General features: G+C 48.5%; 1 protein-coding gene and 1 long non-coding RNA gene across 4 annotated transcripts in view; both read left to right on the top strand.

Moving 5' to 3' along the window:
* SPATA13 (spermatogenesis associated 13) overlaps nt 1-13,001 on the top strand; it is a 225,457-nt gene that overhangs the window by 70,150 nt on the left and 142,306 nt on the right. The window lies entirely within an intron of this gene.
* LOC135322749 (uncharacterized) lies at nt 5,161-6,325 on the top strand. The gene is made up of 2 exons (XR_010383530.1): nt 5,161-5,425; nt 6,094-6,325. It is a non-coding gene; the product is annotated as an uncharacterized LOC135322749 (long non-coding RNA).

Here is a 13,001-nt window from a genome sequence, read left to right on the forward strand (position 1 = left end):
AATCCTTTTAACGGAGAGGAAGAAGAAATTCACATTTTTACCTAGCTAAAAAAGACATCAATTTAACGTTTGAAAGATATTTAACTCTTGCGGGCCGGCAGCAGGTCCCCTGGAGTTAGGTTAAGGGGTGGAGGCTGCCTGGGATTTTCGGGGTGTGACTGGACCACGTGGGAGCAGGACCACCCCCTAGCTCTGCACTAGGTGTCGAGCCACCAAATCAAACAAAAACTGCCTGGAAAAGAGGATTTCAGAAATCTGACGGCAATGAGTCAAGGGCGGGCGGGTAGGGAGGCATTTGAAAAGCTGCTTCTTACGCTTGTTTTGCGGTACCGCCAGAAGGGCACCGGGTCACTGAGAGCCAGACCCTCGGCTCTCAGAGACACACTCGCTCCCGTTAATGAGAAGCTGGTGTGGTCTGTGCACAGTCTTTCGGGCCCCTTCCCCAGCCCTGGGCGCTCTGCTAACCTCTGGTTCCCACTCAGACTGGTGAACTGACTTTGTCATTGATGTGACCTGCAGAGAAAGTGGACAGAAAGCGACAAAGTAGCTGATTCGGCCTCCGTCTCCTGGGCTGACTGGGCTCTGGGCCCCTGGCCACGGCTGCTCCGGGAGCTGGTGGGGCTGGGGCTCTGGGCCCCTGGCATCCTGGTCTCATGCCAGGTGAAGGGCAGTTACGTGCTTTGCACGTCACTGGAGAAAGTCACCTTTGCCTGGGCTGCCTTCCCATCCATCTTTTGGCAGGTAAGCCCTGCATTCAGCCCACGTGACAGCCCTGGGACGGCAGCACCCGGAGAAGCGTGTTAAAGTCAGGTCAGGAGGTCTGGGTCACTGGTGTTCCTGGGATTCCCCCATTTGCTTTCCCCATTTATCAAGAACAGCCTTTTCACATAGCAAACAGTCTTATGGTTACTGGGGAAAGGGGATGGGTGGGACAAATCTGGTAGTTGGAAATTTACAAATGTTAGCCACTATATATAAAAACAGATTCTAAAAAAGATTTCTTCTGTACAGCACAGGAAACTATGTTCAATATCTTGTAATAACATTTAATAAAAAATATGAAAATGAATATATATGTGTATATGCATGACTGGGACACGGTGCTGTGCATCAGAAACTGACACAGTGTAATTGACTATACTTCAATTAAAAAAAAAAAGAATAGTCTTTCCATGAAACAGGAGGACTGAAGGCATGAGGAGGGTTTGCTGCAGCGAGTCCTTACTGATGGAAGAGGGGACAGTCTGTCTACACTGAGATTCTGAGAATTCCACCCGACTTCTTTCACCACCGCAGTGAGCCTTCAGCATTTAACTGGGACTCATGGGCGGTGGCTTCCCCCGCCCACAGAAAAATTCCTCTAAGGAATCATGAGACCATCAACACTCAGCAGCTGTTTAAAAGACTGTTTAGACTTGAGGGCTGATGCTGGGAAATTCTTGGATTTGTGCTTTTGGGCAAGAAGGGAACTCAGGGTGAGAAGTCAAGCTGTGTGATGGTCTCAGGTCAAACCTGGGACCTTCTGATGAAACCTGCTCCCCTGCTCCTCTTGGCACAGTTACTGCCGAGCGGCGGAGTTTAATGGGGGGAAGAGTTAATATCCTCTCTGCTCTGGATCAAATATAAATAGGAGACCAAATTCTCTCTGAAACTGGTTGGATTCAATCACTTCATGCTAAATGAAGCCGTCACGCCTGTTGGTGGTGAGTGTCCAGTGGACTCTAGCAGGTCCTGGTAGGTGAAGGTTAGTGTCCAGTGGACTCTGACAGGTCCTGGTAGGTGAAGGTTAGTGTCCAGTGGACTCTGACAGGTCCTGGTAGGTGAAGGGGTCCGGGATGCTGGTTGCTCCTCCGTCAGTTCAGGTGCTCTCTCCCTAAGTGATACCCTTAAGCCACCTGGTTTCACTTTGGCCGAGGAGACTTGGAACCAAGCGGTGGGAACCTTAAAGGCCAGGAGTTCCTGGGCGCACAGCCTAACTTAGAAAAAACGAGAAGCAGACTTGAGCAAAATCATGCCAGGGAAACAGTGCTGATGGGATGCATGTCCGTGAGCCATAGTGAGTTCAAACCTGTTGGTCTCAGGACCCCTTTCTGCTCTTCAAAATTGAGGATTTTGAAGAGCTTTCGTTGATAATGGATTAGATGGCTAATATTTTCAATAAAAAAAATAAAATGGAGATGTTTAAAAAATACTTACTAATTTAAGAGTACAGTAATAGTCCCATTACATAAATGACATATTTTTATGAAAATTAAGCATGTTTTCCAAGACAGAAAAAGACGAGTAACAGGAGTGTCTCTGTTTTGGAGTTTTGCAAACCTCTGTAATGGCTGGCTTGAGAGGAGACAGCTGGATTCTCATGTCTGTTTTTGCATTTAATCTGGATCTGTCACAATATGTTGTGCTAGGTGAAGTCTAAGGAGAAATCTGGCCTCACGCAGGCAGGTAAATGGAAGGAGTGTTCAAACAGGCCTCTGAGATAACGGCAGCTTTGAGTTTCTTGACAAGTGTGGCTTCTTAAAGGTGAGTTGCAGTGGAGTCAGAAGCCACGTCGCTTTCAGACGCCTCCTGTTACTTTAAAATCCATCGTTCCGTCTTGCACTTTCAGACGCTTTTTCACGTGTGTCATTTGGTAATGATGCAGGAAAACGGATGGGGCGTGAGGAGGCCGTGTCCCAGGTCTCGGCTGAGCTCCTGGGATGTGCCCCGCCGAGTGTGGGTCCCTGGCTTCACGCAGGAAAGAATTCAAGTGTGAGCCATCGCTGAGTACAGGTAGATCTATGTAGAGAGATACACGCTGCATAGAGCGTAAGGCAAGAGAAAGGCAGGGAAAGAGGTGTGGGAACTGGGTGCTCAGGTTAAAGTACAAGGAGGTACACACTCCACAGGCAGAGTGCGGGCCGTCTCCAGAGGGGAGAGAGAGTGCAAAGGGCCACTAGGCGTGGTGCTGTCACGTTTTATGGTCTCAGTAGCTTCACACGCCTGCAGGTGGGACCCTTCCAAGTGCCCTGGGGAAGGGGCTGGGATTCCGGGGAACGGGGCCACCGCCCACTCTTCGGCCCTCTGCAGTCAGCCTTGGGGCTGTCGTGGCGCCTGCGGGCACGTTACTTGATGCCCTGTCACAGCGAGCACACAGTGAAGCTCAAGGTCTACTGGGCGTCAAATCTCTTAATCCTCAAGGCGTTAACCAGCTCCGAGGTGGCTCTTCCACCGTTTTGGTGTTAAGTTGCTGTCATTCCCTGAGCGGCTGTGCTCTGCCCTCTTCCCTCCTGTTTCAGTAACATCATGCATGGATCACTGGAGAAGTATTGGTTCAGTAAATTATGCCGCTCTTTAAAACGCTGGCACACTTCCTTATAAAACAGCATCAAAAAGGCACCCCTGCCAACGTCACCACCAGCCTCATCAGAAAAGCCTTGAGATGTGGGGAAGCTGTCAAGCTCATGTGGTTGCTACATGTTTCCAATAAGCTAAATTTTGCTTAAACCTTAAATTTTACTGTTGGCAACAGACACCTTCTGTTTGTTTTCCTTCCAGTGATAGGATTTTGGAGAAACTGCCCAGCAAACACCCAAGGCTGAATAATCAGAGTCTATCTGTCAATCATGCTTTCAAGTAAAAATAGTGACCAGGGTACCATGGAAACCGGGTGTGCGACTCAAACTCCTGCACACAGGCTTCTTGAGACGACTGTTGTGCTTTTGCACAAAACTGAGTGCTTTCTGAACGCTGTCCATCTTGTCATGCAGAACATTAGAAAGATGTGCACTCACAGGTCGAGATTTAAAGTTTTACTCCATCACCATGGGCATTCTTAAGTGGAAATGGCTTTTTTTTTCTTTTTTCTTTTTTGGTAACTATAAGAACAAGGTGGTGACGAATGGAATGGGCCTCCCGGGGCACTTGGGGACCTAGACTCAGGCCACAGGCCCAGTAGTTTTACCACCATTGCCTTCTGGTGCAAATGTCAACAGAGCAATAGTCAAATAATATTAGGGTGCTCTATCGCAGAAGCAATTTTGATCTCTACGACTCCTCAAAGGGGCCTTAGATCCCACTTGAGTGCCATTGACTTAAGGCACCTCAACTCTGTTTTTAAATTGAAGTGTAGTCAGTTTACACTGTTGTGTCAGTTTCTGGTGCACAGCATCGTGTTTCAGTGCTTCGTGTACACACGTGTCTTCCTTTTCATGCTCTTTTTCATTATAGGTCACCTCAAGGTATTGAATATAGTTCCCTGTGCTGTGCAGAAGGAACTGGTTGTTTATCTGTTGTATACATACTAGTTAATACTTGCAAATATCCAACTCCCGGTTTATTCCTTCCCAGTCCCTCACCCCCGTAACCATAAGGTTGTTCGCTGTGTCTGTGAGCCTGCTTCTGTTTTGTCGATGAGCTCATCAGTGCCTTTTTAAACTTCTTTTAGGTTCCACATATGGGTGACATCATATGGTATTTGTCTTCCTCTTTCTGGCTTCACTTAGAATGACCATCTCCAGGTCCATCTATGTTGCTGTGAGTGGCATTATTTTATTATTTTTTATGGCTGAGTACTATTCCATTGTATAAATACCACAACTTCTTTATTCAGTCATCTGTTGATGGACATTTAGGTTGCTTCCATGTCTTGGCTGTTGTATACAGTGCTGCTGTGAACATTGGGGTGCAGGTGTCTTTTCAAATTACAGTTCCCCCCAGATATAAGGCATCTCAACCCCTGGCTTTTTGGGACCCACACAAACTTCCCTGCCTTGTCTGGTCTGGGGGGTTTAAATCACACACTACTCCTTCCCATCAAAGCAAATTGAATCCGACTCTAGAACTGCCTGCTCGGGTTTTGTTTTTTGTTTTTTAATAAACATTGTTTTTGGTTTTTTTATGGTTTTTTTTGGAGGGGGAGATGATTAGGTTTATTTATTTGTTATTTTAACAGAGGTACTGGGGGCGGAACCCAGTACCTCGTGCATGCTAAGCACGTGCCCTACCCCTGAGCTCTACCCTCCCCTCCCCTGCCCGTTTGCAGCTTAGCCAAGCTCTGGTTTCTTAATTGTCACATTCAAATACTAGACTTTTTACAGAAAATGACTGGCCCCCGGAATGAGGCCGCGTGAAAGCGTGCTGTCTGTTAACGTCGTCTTCCTTCTAGTTTGTTTTACATTTTGCGTTTACACCCTGAGGAAGTGTTCAAATTTATCCTCAAAGTAACGGAAGCACCACGTGGGTCGGCTGGGTAGACACCAAGTCCTCCAAGCCAGGTTCCAGCTGCGGCGCTGCTGGCGGCAGCCAGCTTGCTTTCACGGCATTCAAGCTTAAAGCTCCCGGTTCTCAGGATCAAACCACCGCCTCTGATGCCAAAGAGGTCCTGCAGGAAGCTGCCTTGAATTAACGGCCCAAAGAGGACCATGAGGCTTGAAAAGTGGGGAAGGTGGGTCTTTCAAGCAGGTCAGAGGTTTGGATCAAAGACACCACATCGGTGAAGGGGACCAACCCAAAACGTTATTACAACTCGGGGAAGTAAAAATGCAGAGTGAGCTGTAAGGCAAAGACATGAATGAAGTAATGACATTGAAAATAAACTCTAAACTCTCTCTCCTCTCCTTTACGGGTGAGTTTCCATTAAAAAAAAAATATATATATATATATATGAAGGGGGAGGGTAGAGCTCAGGGGTAGAGTGTGTGCTTAGTGTGCATGAGGTCCTGGGTTCAGTCCCCAGCACCTCCACTAAATAGGTAAATAAACCTAATTACCTTCCCTCCAAAATAAATAAACAAAATAAAAACTTTTTTTAAAAAGAACTATAATTTTTAAAAAATCTGAGAGGAATCCTAAAATTTAGGAAAGCGAGTCAGATCAGGCGTCCCTTGTGCATGAGAAGTTGGAACAGGAGTGGCTTCATGCTGTTCATCCAAAGGCGTTTCAGTGGACGCGTAAGTGCTGAGCAGGGACGTGTTTTCAGGGCAGCAAAGAGGCAGCTCGGGCGCTCTCTCACCCCGTGGGCTGGGGCCCCGGCTTGCAAGGAGAGGACCCCGCTTTCCTCTCTTCTTATCCATGTTTGGTCTTATATTGTGTCTGTTCTTCCCCCATGATCAGGTCAGGCGACATCATTTGTGGGGCCCAGTGCAAAAGGAGGATGCAGCCCCTTTATTTAAAAAATTATTACAAATTTGAGGAAAGTAACAGCAGATCATCACGCCAACCCCCAGGAAGCCGGCAGTGCTGGCAGACAAGGGGTGAGACACGGAACAACACTTCCTTGAGATCTCGGAAGCCTCAGCATCTGGAGCTTCTTTAAGGCGGCTGCCTGCCCTTGGAGGTGCTGTAGGTGCGTGTCTGCTTGTGCCCACGCGTGAGCAACCCAAGACTGAGAGCTCTCTGAGCCTGAAGACATTCGTAGCCCAGGCCTCCCCGCCCCTCTCGCCGACAGCTTAGCTGTTCGCTCAGATCTCCGACAAACCACATTTTTTTCTGTGCCCCCTTCTCATCTTACTTAACAACAAACATCTCTTTCTTCCCTCAATTCCAATAATGTTGCTGTCTGTACCATTTATTTGCATTTGGTAGATGCTGTTAGTTTTAAATAAATTGCCAAGTAAGAGCTGGCTAATTGCTAATTAAGCTAATTGGAAACAGGTTCTTCGACTAGTGCTTTAAAAAATATTTTTTTTGTTCTTTCCACAACTAGCAAAAAAATTGATTGCATTTCTTAGCCCAGGGCTTGTGGATTAGCTTCTGGGGGTCCAAGAGCCCCCCCAAAATTATAAATAACATTGTAAATGTCTGTGTGTGTGTCATTTCTCAGAAGTGTGACCCTCTCTTTCCCCCATAAAAAGGTTACTAACAACTAAGCTAGATTCTCAACAGGAACTACTCTGGTCTTTGGGGGACGTTAAACCCAAATCTGCGAGAATGTGGTCAGGAAGGGTCACACAGACCGCACCACCCTTCAGAACCCCCCACCGTGGAAGCGAGTCCTTCCTTGATCGTGCCGGTAGGCACTGCTTTCTCAGTCATGTGTTTACACTGGAATTCCAGTCATCTAGTCACCTCTGACATTCCAGGGGGGTCTGTGTTTGGAAGAGAAGCCCTAGTTTGCCCCTTGACTCTGTCCCATCCCACACAAACACGTGCTTAGTTCCAGGGAGCAGGACAGATGGCTGCAGTGTTTAGCAAGGCACCTCCTTACTGCTGAGAAGCAGGCTCGGAGGGCAGCAGGCCTTTGCTGTAAAGAGCAGTAAGAAGCACTTTAAGCTTTTTGCAGGTCGTTTTGTCTCCGTTGCAACTGCTCGAACGACTCAATCTTCCAGGAACACAGCCAGAGAAGAGAGCCAGAGGTAAATAGTAGGCATGGCTGTGTCTAAGCACAGCTCTATTTACAAAAGCAGGCAGGGGCTGCATGCGGCCCACGGGCCACCAGAGTTTGCCAACCTAATTTGTGGCTCCCCGGGACCGAGGAAATCCCAGTTATAATAAAAAAGCACAACACTGAAGTAATTGGGCGGGCCTTTCGTGTCTGTGCACTTCGCCTACAGCATGTCATCCCCATCTTGGCTGTGTTCACGAGCCTACAGACCCAAAGAGCCAGCTCCTCCCAGCCCAGGTGACAGCCCAGTGACAGAGGCAGGGAAACAGGGGCGATTTTGTTATCACCACTCCAGTTCTCAGGCAGCCTTTACCGGAGACAATAAATAAGGTTATTGTTTACACCATCACCAACAAGGAGAGGGCAGGTCTCCGGATTGCTCCCTGATCTGCCTCCTCTGTAATTAGTGACCCTCTCTTTCTCTGTCCCAGGCAGAGGATGAATAAAAAGTTCCCAGTGGGTGATGTCGCCGGGGCTCGGAAAACAGGCTCTTGATTGTTCCACTTTAAGTTCTGCCTTTTGCGCCAGCTGTGGCCGGGCTGGGCTGCACGCCCTCTCTCCCCCAGGCCCTCCTCACTCCCCACGGCCTCGTCAGCACCTCACAGACCTTCCTGGAGGAGGGGAGCCGGGTGGGAGCAGGAACCGTCGGCAGGAACTCGATGGTGTCATCAGTCTTGGAAACCGATTCACAACTTACACGTTTGTGATCTGAAAAGACAGAGAGGCTTTAGACAGTTCAGCTTGCAGATCTGAATTTTAAAACTCGACAGGCGCTTCGACTTAGGTTCCCTTTTGTTATCATTTCACCACAGGCAACTGTTTCCTTTTCTCTTGTTTCCTGTTCTATCTTCTTTATTTTAATTGGGGTATAGTTGATTTACAATGTTGTGTTGGTTTCTGGTGTCCAGCACAATGATTCAGTTGTACACGTATTTATTCTTTTTCGTTACAGGTTATTACAAGCTATTGAATATATTCCCTGTGCTCTGCAGTCAGCCGTGTTGTTTATCTGTTCTATTTTATTTTTTTATTGAAGTACAGGCAGTTTACAATGTTGCGTCGGTTTCTGGTGCACAGCATCACGTTTCAGTCATGCGTGTACATGCATATATTTGTTTTCAGATTCTTTTCCATTATAGGTCACTACAAGGTACTGAATACAGTTCCCTGTGCTCTACAGTAGGGCCTTGTTGTTTATCTATTTTATACACAGTCGTGTGTGTCTGCAGAGGCAACGTTTCTTATTTATTCTCAGCAGGAAATCTTGGCTTTTGTTTGTGGTGGTCCTTCCTCCTGTCTCTCACTGCTCTGTCCCCTCGAGGGGGCCATCAGTCACACAGTCCTTCTTTGCCACTAGTAAGTTGCCATTTGTTCTCCCAAACATGCCTGTGATGGGGTGGGACAGGGGTAGGGGTGGATTCTGTAGTTGGCTCTGGTCCGGTGTCTTCTCTGCTAAAACTTGGTTTTGACGACTGTTAATGCTAGGTTAGGGTTAGGATTTGCCCCAAGAAAGCATCCTTCCAATCACCTCTGGTGCACCCCCCCCCCCCCCGTGGGGATGTTAAATGCGAACTAAAGGGAAAAGGGAAAAGTAACCCCAAATTAAAAAGCACAATGGAAGGGCAGGGGTGAGGTGCCAGGACACATTCTTAAAAGCTGCGTGTTTAAAGACCTCCTTTTGCGAACTACAAGAGGCTTCCAGACGAAACCACTGACCCTTCTCCCCTCCGATCACTGAGCTCAGAGGCAGGACCGCTCACACCCACGTGCGCCCGGACTCACCATGTCGCAGCGCAGGCGCACAGAAGTCGTCATCAGGTGTCCTGACCATCAGCACGCGAGCCTCCCTGAATTAACTCTAGGGGCAGACCTGCTCAGAGCGCCTTGTGCGTGGATCTGGTCCCAGTGGCTTGATCAACATAGAAATTCCTACGTGTCAACCAGAGTGGCTGCCCCAGGTGGCCAGTGGCAGAGCCCAGGAACCTGCATTTGACCAGGCCCTCCAGGTTGATTTCCACACAGAGGCTCCAAGAGCCGCACTTAGAGAAACAAGACTGGGAACGTACATTAAAAACTGGTTCTCGGAGTGTCTTTCATTCAAGTTCGAAGCATTAACAACAATTTGAGAGTTGCTGGGCTGGTGCAAATGTATGAAAATACGTGTGAATGTGTTTTAAGCTGGCCTGAGTTGATAATGAAGCCTGTGCCCGTGGATGTTGGTTAGCGATGCCAGTCGTGGCCCCGCTGAGTGGAACGTACGAGCTCGCTAAACCTAAGTGCTCACCGGCGGTGTGGCCAGGGTCCTTCCCTTCCTCCGTGCACATCCGCAGAGCTCAGGTGATGAAATGTGAGCTTTGTTTCCCTTCCAGCTTTACTGAGATATCACTGGCATGTAACATTTACGTTTAAGGTGTACGACATCATCATCTGATAAATTGTGAAACAGTCATCACCAGTTTAGTCAACTGACTGTGAAGTCATACAGCTACATATTTTTTTTTCTTGTGATGAGGATTTTTAAGATCTGGTGCCTAAGCAACTTTCAAATAATGTTGGCTTCTTATAAATCAAACAGGGCACCATCATTAAAAAGTCTACAAATAATAAATGCTAGAGAGGGTATGGAGAAAAGGGAGCCCTCCTACACCGCTGGTGGGAATGTAGTTTGGTGCAGCCACTGTGGAGAACACTTTGGAGGTTCCTTAAAAAGCTGAAAATAGATTTACCACATGATCCAGCAATCCCGCTCCTGGGCATATATTCAGAGAAAAATATAATTCAAAAAGACACATGCACCCCAATGTTCATAGCAGCACTGTTTACAATAGCCAAGACATGGAAGCCACCTAAATGTCCATCAACAGATGACTGGATAAAGAAGATGTGGTATATTTACACAATGGAATACTACTCAGCCATTAAAAGGAATAAACCAATGCCATTTGCAGCAACATGGATGGACCTGGAGATCATCATACTGAGTGAAGTGAGTCAGAGAAATTCAAATATCATATGGTATCACTTATATGTGGAATCTAAAAAAAGATACAAATTTTATTTACAAACTAGAAATAGACTCAAGGACATAGAAAATAAACTGTGCTTACCAGGGTAGAAAGAGGAGAGGGAGGGATAAATTAGGAGTTTGGGATTAATAGACACACACTACTGTATCTAAAATAGAGAAACAACAGGGACCTCCTGTAGAGCACAGGGAACTGTATTCAGTTTCTTGTAATGTGCTGTAATGGAAAAGAACTGAAAATACATGTATATATGTCTGTACATGTATAACTGAACCGCTTTACTGTACACCTAAAACTAACACTGTAAATCGACTACACTTCAATTAAGAATAAGAATTATTAAAAAGGGCCCCTGGGTGTTGAGAGATTCAGGAGTTTTTGGCCGCCTCTTGTCGACTCAAAGAAGAGAGAATGTCCCATCTCCCAGATTCTGGACCTTGATTGATGGTTACGTACATGTATGTGAGCACACTTTTACACGTGCACACGTATGTTACACACACACACACGCAGAGTCTTGGTCTCCAGGCTGGAATCGGTGACTGTCAGCTTTGAGGAGAAGAGCAGGCTTTTCTGGGGGATGAAGTCCTCCGTGAGTTTGTCCCCAGGGTTTATGTCTAACTTTAAACGGGGGAATTTTGTTTACAGGCTGGGGCTGGAGGCGGAGGACAGAACGTCGAACGGGCACAACTCCCAGTGAAAGGTCACATTTTTGTAATTCTGTGCTGACTCATCACACATTGATGTTTTCTAATGAAGGCCCTTCCTGACAAAATTGTAAAGGACACTGAGCGGAACAAATGAGGTCACCCTCCGGACCAAGGTTGTCAGGAGAATGACACACTTTAACCGTTTCTCAACCTTGGAACCACGAGCTGTGCTGCTGTTGTGTGGGCTCCCCCCACCCGCCGACGGCACCACGAGAGGTTAGGTGCGGGGCCTCTGCACACGGCCCCCAGCAGGCAAGGGACTAGGCGCAGAAGCCCAGGTCACACTTACCACCTAGACTCCAGCTCACTGCTCTCCGGGACCCAGAGGACTTCGCCGGCTGCGAGGTGTCTGAATCCTAACCCTGGACAAGACGCGGGGCCTAAAAGCAAACATGTCGCTTCTCTGGTGATTTCGCTGTCTTTGCTGTAAAGCAGCAGTAGGAGCAGCAGAAGTAACAGCCCCCAGGACAGGGAAGCGGCCACCGCGCGCTCTACCGGGCGGCCAGCAGCGTCACGACTTCTACCTGCGCCTGCCGCTGGCGACACAGAATGCGCGCGCTTTTCAAGGGAGCGTGGAGGGTCTGTGTATCCCAGAGGCCCTTCCAGCACGTGTGCAGACATTCTGAAGGTTCCTAGACCACCTTTACCGTGGAGCAGATGCAGACACCTGCAGGGGCCTCGTGGGCCGAGAAGAGGTGAGGCTGATTATTTTTGTTTGCAGACGCTCTCCGAGTCTTTCTGGACCGTCTGTGGATGTCATCGGATGGCTAGTCACCACAATTTTATGAGGAATTGTAAGGTGCCTTGTACGTGGTAGATGTTAGGGAACAGAAAAGGTCGAGCTTAGTTGGGAACAGGAGATGAAAATCTTCAGTGCACTCTGGTTCCTTGAAATCTGATAATGCCGACTGGTCAGCTTCCCAGAGCCCAATTTACCTGCTAGACCAGTCCTCCCAAGAAAACCACATCCCTGTTGTGCGAGGAGAGCACTGAGACAAAACAAAACCAAGAGACGAACAGTCAGAGGGCCTTATGTCTTGTAGGGCCAGAGACTGGCTCCGACCGGGCACCATCGCCCGGGGTCCGCTCTCCCTGAGTCGCGCAATGTCCGGGAAAGGAAGAAGGGGAACCTGGGACAGTTTCCAGCCAGGGCAGCACCTGGGACCCACAATGGGAAGTCACCTTCTGTGCTGGGTCTCAGCCAGAAGTTTCAATGCAGGGATGGTGATGTCCGTTCCTAACGTTACGTGAAACCTGCCTCTGTCCGGCTTCAAACTCAAGATGCCGCATGATGTGGGGGACCGCTGTCTGCAGGCTGGGGGCTGTGCCCACCCCGCAGGCCCTCTGGGCAGGCTGCTGTGTGCTGCCCACGCGTGGCCGCTCTGCTCTGTACGATGCAGGCACGTTGTCTAAGGGGACACCTCCTGCCAGGGGACGCCCTGCTTACTAACTTTTGATCTAAGACATCTAAGTTGTGTGCTTGAGGGGACTTTTTCCCCCATCATGATCTTCCAGGTGAGTGTCCTGCGGGTTAAGCCGCATCCTAGACCCGGGTCTGCCCGTGACCAGCTGGGTAGCCGTGGGAAACCTCTCCTCGTCTCTGGTTTCCTGGGTGTGGAAGGGAGAGTCTCTGACCCAGGGGGGACACTTCGGTGCTCACCTCCTCAGCAGCTGCCTTTCCTCTCTCCTCACCTGCACGTACCTTGTTGCAGGGTCCCTGGGACCTGTCACAATGGCGTGCCTGGCAGATGCAGTTTCCAGTTGGGCGGACAGGCTGTTTGCACGGACGTCAAAATCGCTCATCTTCGTTTGGCATCTCAGGTGGATGACTTTGTCCTGGGAGATGAAACTTTCTCAGAAGCTGGATGTTTTCCATCCTCGCTGTTCCTGCCCAGCCCCCAA

Source organism: Camelus dromedarius, chromosome 13, assembly GCF_036321535.1.
Source record: "Camelus dromedarius isolate mCamDro1 chromosome 13, mCamDro1.pat, whole genome shotgun sequence".
Lineage (NCBI taxonomy): Eukaryota > Metazoa > Chordata > Mammalia > Artiodactyla > Camelidae > Camelus > Camelus dromedarius.